The sequence below is a fragment of the Otolemur garnettii genome, unplaced genomic scaffold, assembly GCF_000181295.1.
Source record: "Otolemur garnettii isolate 467f Iridium unplaced genomic scaffold, OtoGar3 scaffold00001, whole genome shotgun sequence".
NCBI lineage: Eukaryota > Metazoa > Chordata > Mammalia > Primates > Galagidae > Otolemur > Otolemur garnettii.
The window spans coordinates 31,946,941-31,956,176 of NW_003852396.1; positions in this window are offsets into that span (position 1 = coordinate 31,946,941).

The following is a 9,236-nucleotide window of genomic DNA, read 5'->3' on the forward strand; positions in this document are numbered from 1 at the left end:
GGCCTTTCTTAAATACCCTAGCTACTTCAGTCATATTGTAACCCCTTTATCTGATTTCTTTCTTTCCAATATTTGTGTATGTAGTATTTACCATAGCAGGTAATTTCACTTATAGCACCAACATTGCTTTGTGTATCTCTGATTGTCAATAAATATTTGTTAGACAAGCAAATGTGTGTATAAATAATCTCTATTAAGACAACACCAGTGTATTTCTTGTTATAATAAGATCAATTCTATATTTTAAAAATATTTCTTATGAGAGAATCTTAGGTTAGGATAAACATTAGTTTAAAGGAATATATATTTACTTATTTATTTAGGAATTGGGTTATCTAACTTTATAGCCCAGGCTGAAGGGCGGTGGTGCAATCATTGTGATACAGGACAAGTGGCATTCCAGCCAGCTGGTGGAGCTGGAGGGCATAGACCTGCTGCCTCTGCCTTGGTGCTGTTGGTGCAGTCCCAGCAAGCATAGGAACCAGCGGGCTGGATGGTGTGCAGGGAGTCCGCATTTCCTAGGCCTGGGAATGAAAGGGACTGTAGCCATTCATTTTTGAACCAGACGTGTTGTTCCAGACATGTCCCAGACAAGCTAAATATAACTACCAAGCCTTGCTAAACATAACTACTGAGGACCCCACTTGACTCTACTGAGGGCTCTACATGACTATATGTACCCTAGGCAAAGAGCCTACGAGAGACTGAGAGGGAGAGACAGAGCACTTTTCTCTCCTGACTGGAGTTTTATCTATGCCAGAAGCTCTGGCACTTCTGTATTCTTTTTTGTAAATAAATCCTATCTTATCACTGATCTGTGGTCTGAGGATTCATTCTTTGAATCACAGAGACTAAGAATCTACTGAAGAGAAAAATTCTATTATCATGTTTGGGGGGCTCGAGTCCGTGATTGAAGGTCTGTGGTAAGCAATGGGCCACTTACCTCTTTCCTGCTTTTCTCTATAGTTATAATAATGGAGACTAATAATTTTGATGCCTGTCAGCGGTAAAGAGTGTGGCTGCTGACTTCCAGGTCACAGGCAAGAGGCTGTTGGGGAACAAACTTTCTAATTCCCCTTGGCTCCAGGAAGGAGTCAAAGGGAATGTTAGAAGACTTTTGAAACTGTTCTGTATTTACTCCTTTTCTCTGGTTGACACCTGAACAAAGAGGTATCACCCAGAGGCCTTGGTGTCCCCAGCAACGGTTCTGACCCCAGGACATGGGAGGACCTTCTAAAAATCATGCTTTCCCAGCTTTTACAATCCTCTCTTCTCTTCTATGGTTCCAAACTTTTCTGATTAATCTCTAGAATCTATAGACCTCTTCCGCTTCTCTCTGTCTCCTTGTAGTTTGCATGCTTTGTCTGAATGTTGGTAAAGGATTACTTTTATCTAGTTAAGTTTGTATGGGCTCATTCTGGTATTTTTCAGATGTTCTAAGTTTACCTCAGATGTAGGTGTATTGTAAGGTCCTTTTTTATTGCCCTTCATTGCAAAATTAAATTCAATTGGTGTTTTCATGTGTCTGAGAAAAAAAGGCTAAACCATGTTAACTACAAGTCAGCTCCAAACAAAGGGCAAAAGGATTCTCCTACACAGCTTCTATGGGCAACTAGAGGCCTGTGAAGGGAAGCTCTGGGCAACTCCCCATGGCAAGAATGGCCCTAAACCCTCAGCTACAGTTCAGTCTCTTAAAAATGAAGAAAGGCAATGAAAATGACTCCGGGTATTTGATTTCTTCTGGTTTATTGGTATAAATGGGAAAGTTTAAAATACTTCCAGGTTTCTTTAAGACTTCAACTAATTGTAACTGATTGTAATCCAAAAGTTTCAAAGTGTCTCTCAACTTTGGTTAAGTAATTATCGTTGCCTGGCTAACTTTTGGGAAAGAAAGGGGAGGTTGGAAAACAAGCATTTAAGACCTGCTATTTTTCTTCGTTACTGGGAATTTAAAAGAAGCTTGTAAAGATTATATAGAGTTAAGTGTGCAAGAACCACACAGCCATTTTCTCTAGAACGGGGCTCATCCCCACTTTGATTGATACTCATGGAGCTAGGAGGGGAAAGGGCAGAAAGGGGCAGAATCAGAATATGCATCAGGCGGATACCTGATTTCTCTGGCTGTGCTGCCGGGACATTATAAGCACAGGAGAGCCAGCGGGTACTAAGTGCTACACTGGTAAGAGTGGCTAATTCCAGACAAGTGCCAGGGCTGAGCAGGCCACTCTCTTCAAGGCTTCTTCTCCAAGCATTGTAAGGACGCTTTTTTTTGTTTGATGGAAGGCTTCTTGGGTTGGTCAGAGGACACTTTGACAACCCAAGAATATGGAGCAGGTCTGATTAAGTTGCTGGATGTTTGTTCCTTCCCACTGTCATCAGGTGGGGCCAGGCTCCCGGATATCTGATTTTTCGGCCTGTGCTGCTGGAACACTCCCCTAGGCTGTATTCTGAAGCCCTGGGACATGTTTGATTGCCATACGCTGAAAAAAGAAATGTATGGTTTTCTTCTGCACCCAGACCTGGCCTCAGTATCACATCTCCACTGGTGAACAATGGCCTCCAGAGGGTACTCTTAATAATGACACCATTTTTCAGTTAGATACTTTTTGTAGAGAAAAGTGGTCTGAAGTGCCCTATGTGCAAGCTTCTTTTTCCTCAGGGACAACCCCCAACTGTGTAAAACCTGTCAGATAGATTCAGCTCTCCTGGCTGTAATAAATTCCCCAAATGGTCAGAGATTCCCGAGACGCTGTTGCAGCCTAGTTCATCTACCCAACATCTACTTCTCCTGCACCTTCCTCTGTGCTTTCAGAAAATGGCAGGAGGGAGGCTGTGTCAAGAGTTTTTTCTGGTCCTGCTGGGACCCCCAGACGGCAACCATATCCTTCCTTGGGTCCCTTGGTTGGGACTGTGGGTGGTGAAAGGGGAAGTGTGCAAGTATATATTCCATTTTCTCTGGCAGATTTGAAGCAAATTAAGGTTGATTTAGGAAAATTTTCTGATGACCTCTATAAGTACATGGATGTTCTTCAAGGGTTAGGACAAAGCTTTGACCTCTCTTGGACAGATGTAATGTTACTACTATATCAAACTTTAAATTTTAATGGAAAAAAATGAAGTCTTAGATGAAGCTAGGAGGTGGTGATGGCAGTATGTCTCCTGAGGAAAGGGACAGATACCCCACGGGAAGACAAGCAGTTCCCTTTGAGGATCCTGAGTGGGATCCTGGGAAACAAGGTGACTGGTGGCATAAACATTTTGTAACATGTATCTTGGAAGGTTTACATTGATCCAAAAAAAAAGCCTATGAATTATTCTAAGTTATCTACTATTAACCAGGAGCAAAATGAGAGTCCCTCAGCCTTTCTTGAGTGTCTTAGGGCAGCGATGAGAAAACACATTCAATTAATACCTGACTCCTTAGAGGGCCAAATTGTTTTAAAAGATAAATTTATCTCTCAGGTGGCCCCAGACATTCAAAGAAAACTCCAGAAATTGGCTCTAGGCCCAGATCATAACCTGGAGAATCTTCATAAAATGGCCACTGTAGTCTTTTATAATTGAGATCAGGAGAAAGAGGAGAAAAGAGAAAAGGGATATGAAAAGAATGACAGCTATAGTCATGGCACTCTGACAAACGAGCACCTTTCAGAGGCAAAGGGAAGCCAGAGAAGCTAAGAACAAGTGCTTACAATGTGGTCAGGATGGGCATTTCAGGAAGCACTGCCCCCAGCAGCACCACCAGCTGGGCAAGCCACCTGGCCTCTACCCAGAATGCAAGAGTCACCACTGGAGGGTGGCTTGTCCTCAGAGGTGAAGGCCAAGGCCTCTGAGGACAGTGATCCCATCAGCACCCAAACTGCACTTAGGGTGCCCGGGGCAGATTCTCATGGATCCAGCTTGTGTTGGGAGCCCTGTGTTTGCCTTATAGTGGAGGGCCAGGAGATAGAATTTCTTCTGGACACTGGAGCAACCTTTTCTGTACTTCTCTCTAAACCTGGTCTTTTATTCCCCAAATCTGTAACTATACAGGGTGTGTTTAGAAAGCCAGTTACCAAATTTTTCTCTCAGCCTTTAAGCTGCAGTTGGGATGAATGGCTGTTGTCTCACACCTTCCTAACCATGCCTAAAAGTCCTGCTCCCCTTTTGGGGAGGGACATACTCACTAAAGCATGAACAACCATTTATATGATTATGGGATGGGAACCTATATTATACTTTCCCTTATTAGAGACAGAAATTAACCCAGAAGTGTGGGTTACTGAGGGACAGGTGGGAAGAGCAAGATATGCTCAACCAGTCCAAATTAAATTAAAGAATCCCACCATCTATCCCAATCAAAAACAATATCTTCTAAAAGCAGATGCTAAGAATGGACTAATACCCATAATACAGAATCTAAAGCGACAGAAATTATTAATACCTTGCAATAGTCCATGTAACACTCCTATTCTAGGAGTGCCAAAGCCAAGTGGAACTTGGAGACTAGTCCAAGACCTCCACATTATAAATGAAGCAGTCATTTCTCTCCATCTTGTAGTTCCCAATCTGTATACTTTATTGTCTCATATGCCTGAAAAGGCTGCCTATTTCACAGTCCTAGACTTAAAAAATGTCTTCTTTTGCATTCCACTTCATGAAAATTCCCAATACATTTTTGATTTTCAAGACCCTTCTCGTTCCAACATCCAGCTCACATGGACTGTGTTACCCCAGGGATTTAGGGACAGCCCTCATTTGTTTGGACAAGCCTTAGTCAAAGACTTGAGTTGTTTTTTTTCATATCCACAGTGACTCTTATTGAGTATGTAGATGACATTGTTTTGGGGGCACCAGATGCAGAGAAATGCCACAAAGCTACACAAATTCTATTAAACTTTCTATCTGATTGTGGGTACAAAATTTCCAAGGCTAAAGCCCAATTCTGTGTCCCAGAAGTTCACGATTTGGGTCTCCGGCTTTCACAGGGCAAGAGAGCCTTGGGCAAACAAAGAATAGACCCAATACTGGCTCGCCCTAAACCTCGAACTCTCAGAAAACATTGAGCCTTCTTAGGAATTACAGGCTTTTGCAGACTCTGGATTCCTGCATATAGTGAAATAGCTATAACACTCCATTCTTTAATTTAAAATGCTCAAAAAGAGGGCCTAGTCACTGCAGAATGGGAACCAGAAGCAAATAAGGTGTTCCAACAGTTGAAAACTGCTTTTTTGCAGTCCCCTGCTTTAAACTTCCCACTGGACAACAGTTTAATCTGTATGTTACAGAACAAACTGGGATTTCCCTGGGAGTTTTGGCCCAACACTGGGCTCCAGTTTTACAATCTGTAGCATATCTTACTAAGGAAATTGACACTGTGGCCAAGGGGTGGCCACACTGTCTAAGGGTCGTAGCAGCTATAGTTCTCCCAGAAGCAACCAAGCCAACTTTAGGAAGAGATCTAATTATTTACACTTCTCATGACCTTACTGGACTTTTAAATTCAAAAAACAATCATTGGCTGTCAGATAACCAACTTCTTAAATATCAAGTCTTATTACTAGGACCTACGCACCTGTGTTGCTCTGAATCCTGCCACTTTCCTCCCTGAATGCCATGAGGACATAGGGTGGGATTGCCAACAAATTATAACACAGACCTATGCAGCTAGAGAAGATTTACAAGAAAACCACCTACCTAATCCTGACATGGTTTTATATACAGATGGAACAGATATATATAGATATAGAACATGGAACTCAAAAGCATGCTATGCTGTAGTTACTCAGTACACTGTAATTGAGAGTGGGTCTCTCCCTCCAGGAACCAGTGCTCAGTTAGCTGAGTTAATAGCCTTAACCCGTGCTTTAGAAATTGGAAGAAACAAACGAGTCAATACATGCACTGACTCAAACTACGCCTTCCTCATTTTAACATGCCCATGCTGCTATTTGGAAAGAAAGATGATAGCTAACTTCCAATGGCTCTCCCATAAAATATCATCATGAAATAGACAGGTTGTTACAAGCTGTTCATGCTCCAGAAGAAGTAGCAGTTATTCATTGTAAGTGACACCAAAAGACTTTAGATGAGATTTTGGAAGGTAATCAACTTGCTGAGAAAGAGGCTAAAATAGCAGCACAGAAAGGAATAATTCCCCTTGCGGCACCCCTTATTTGGGAGGGATCACTTGAGAGTCATGCACCTCAATATACCCAAAAAGAAAAGAAATGGGCTTTATCCAGAGACTATTCACTACTTCCATCCAGCTGGCTACAAAATAGAAGGGGACTTTTGCTATTACCTGCCACAAGCCCATGGAAAATACTTAAAACTTTGCATGAGTCTTTTCATTTTGTCACTGAAAGTACCTATCAAATAGCTAATGCACTCTTTAATGGAAAAAAACTTATTTAAAATCATAAAACAGATAACAAGGACTTGTAAGGTATGTCAGAAAAACAATCCTTTAAATCACCATCTAGCTCCCCCAGGTATACAGAGACAAGGTAAATATCAGGTAAAGACTGGTAAATGGATTTCACTCACCACCCTAAAGTACATGGTATACAATATTTGCTGGTACTTGTGGATACTTTTACTAATTGAGTTGAAGCATTCCTTTGTAGAACAGAAAAGGCCCCGGAAGTTGTAAAGGCTTTAGTACATGAGATTATCCCCAGGTTTGGACTCCCTCAGAGTTTGCAAAGTGATAATGGGTCAGCATTCAAGACAACTGTGACACAGGGAATATCTAAAGTCCTAGGCATAAAATGTCATCTTCACTGCTCTTGGAGGTCCCAGTCCTCTGGAAAGGTAGGAAAAAATGAATGATAAAATCAAAGGACAGTTAGGAAAGCCAACCCAAGAGACTCATCTCCCTTGGACTAAATTGCTTTCCATTGTTCTTCTTAAAATAAGAAATTTACCTCAGAAACTTGCCTGTAGCCCATTTGACTTGTTACATGGAAGACCCTTTTAAACTAATGATTTATTATTAGATCAAGAAACTACCGAATTAGTAAAGATTATTACTTCTTTAGCTAAATTTAAACAAATCCTTAAAAACCTCCCAACTACATTCTCATAGTCACACTAAAGGAGCTTTTCTGTCCTGGAGATCTTGTCATGATCAAAACTCTTCCCTCTAATTCACCTTCCCTAACCCCAACTTGGGAAGGTCCCTTTCCTGTTATCTTGTCTTCTTCTACAGCTGTTAAAGTTATGGGAATAGATTGCTGGATACATCATTCAGGAGTAAAATCCTGGGACCCACCAACTTCCACAGAAGCAGACCATGAAGAGAATCAACCACAGTCCACCCACACTTGTGAGCCTAAAGAACATTTAAAGTTATTGTTTAGGAAACATCAAGAAAAGTGGTAATATAGTTTTCTTTTAAAGATCACTGACTCTGTTTTTCTAACCTGACACTATCATTAACCCCCTGCTCTCACTGTTCTACCCTTGCCTTTTAATGTGCTAATTAGACTTGTGAGATCCCAGATAGCTGGTGGAGCTAGGGGGTGCAGACTGGCTGCCTCTGCCTTGGTGATGTCGGTGCAAGCAGTGGAACCAGTGGGCTGGAGGGTGGGCAGGGTGTCCCCATTTCCTAGGCCTGGGAATGAAAGGGACTGTAGCCATTCTTTTGTGACCCAGACATGTTCCAGACAAGTCCCAGACAGGATGTCCCAGACAAGCTAAATGTAACTACTAAGCCCTGCTAAATGTAACTACTGAGGGCCGGACATGTGCCAGACATCTTGTTCCAGACAGCTCCCAAACAGGCTAAATGTAACTACCAAGCCCTGCTAAATGTAACTACTGATGGCCCCATACCCCACAGGACCACATATACCCCTACACAAAGAGCCTACAGACAGACAGAGAGGGACAGAAAGCACTTTTCTCTTCTGACTCAATTTTTCTCTCTGCCAAGAGCTCTGGCACTTCTATCTTCTTTTCTGTAAATAAATCTTGTCTTACCACTGATCTGTGGCCCAGAGATTCCTTCTTTGAATCACCGAGACCAAGAACTTACTGAAGAGCGAAACTCCAGTATCAATAACTCACTGCAGCCTAAAAATTCTAGGCTTAACTGATACTTTCATGTCACGGTTCTCAATAGCTGGAACTATAGGTAGGAGCCATCACAACCAACTAAGCTTTTTAAAAAATTTTTTTGAGAGACAAGCTCATGCTATGTTGCCCAGGCTAATCTAGAATTCCTGGGCTCAAGTGATCCTCTCACCTCGTGTTCTCTAGTTACTGGGATTAGAGGCATAAAACAATGTTCTTTATGAAATATTACAATAATTCCAATTGAGTTTAATAAATGAACTACATAAGATATAAAAATACAATTATCAAGATTGGTCACTAGCTTTTGCATGTCATTGCAACATTAATTATCTAACTAATTCATTAAATGCTTTATTTTATACCCAGATGCTAAAGTGTGGGTAAGAAAGGCAGAAAAGTAGAGTAGGTAGTAAGAGAAAATGAGAAAGGTGGGGATTAAGTTTTATTGCCTATGCTAAATGTTTTATATCTGTAATTTTCTTCATTTCTCACATGGGGATATTATTCCTGCTTTCCAAAGTGAAAACTGAAGTATAGAGAAATTAACTGACTTCTCAAAGAAACATATTTTTATGAATAAACATGAGATTTTGATAGATGACACTTCTTCCTGTCTCATGTTAATGAATATGACTTTAAAATGTATATATATCAAGGAATTTGCATTCTTGCACAAATTACAATATAACGTGTTAAATAAATATCAAGGAAGGCCAAAGCCTTGAACTTTATTACAAGCCAGATTTATTGCTCTAGGGAGTTACCTTCAGAGCTATTTTAATCAATATGAGCTATTTCAATCAAATTTCTTATTCAGTTAAATAAAATAAAAAAGTCCAATAGCAATTGCTGATGGCAAAATCCAGCAAATGGAGTCAATTCTGAAACAATAAAGGTAAAAGTATATAGTTGGTATCTGCCTAACCAAATTAAGGGTAAAGAAGGTAGGCAAAGGCCTGAGCCTTAATAAGCTGAGAGGGGAGAAAGAAGAGCGTGTAGGCATTTTTTAAGAGAGAGAAAAAAAGAAAGCATTAGGAACTATTTCAATGTGCTAGACATTTTGCAAGACTATTTTTTGATATTCACATAGTCTTGTTTTCAAAGTCAATTTGTTCTACTTTTATGTAAACTTGAAGGTGTAATATACATATTTATTTATGGAGCCTCTTGGCCTT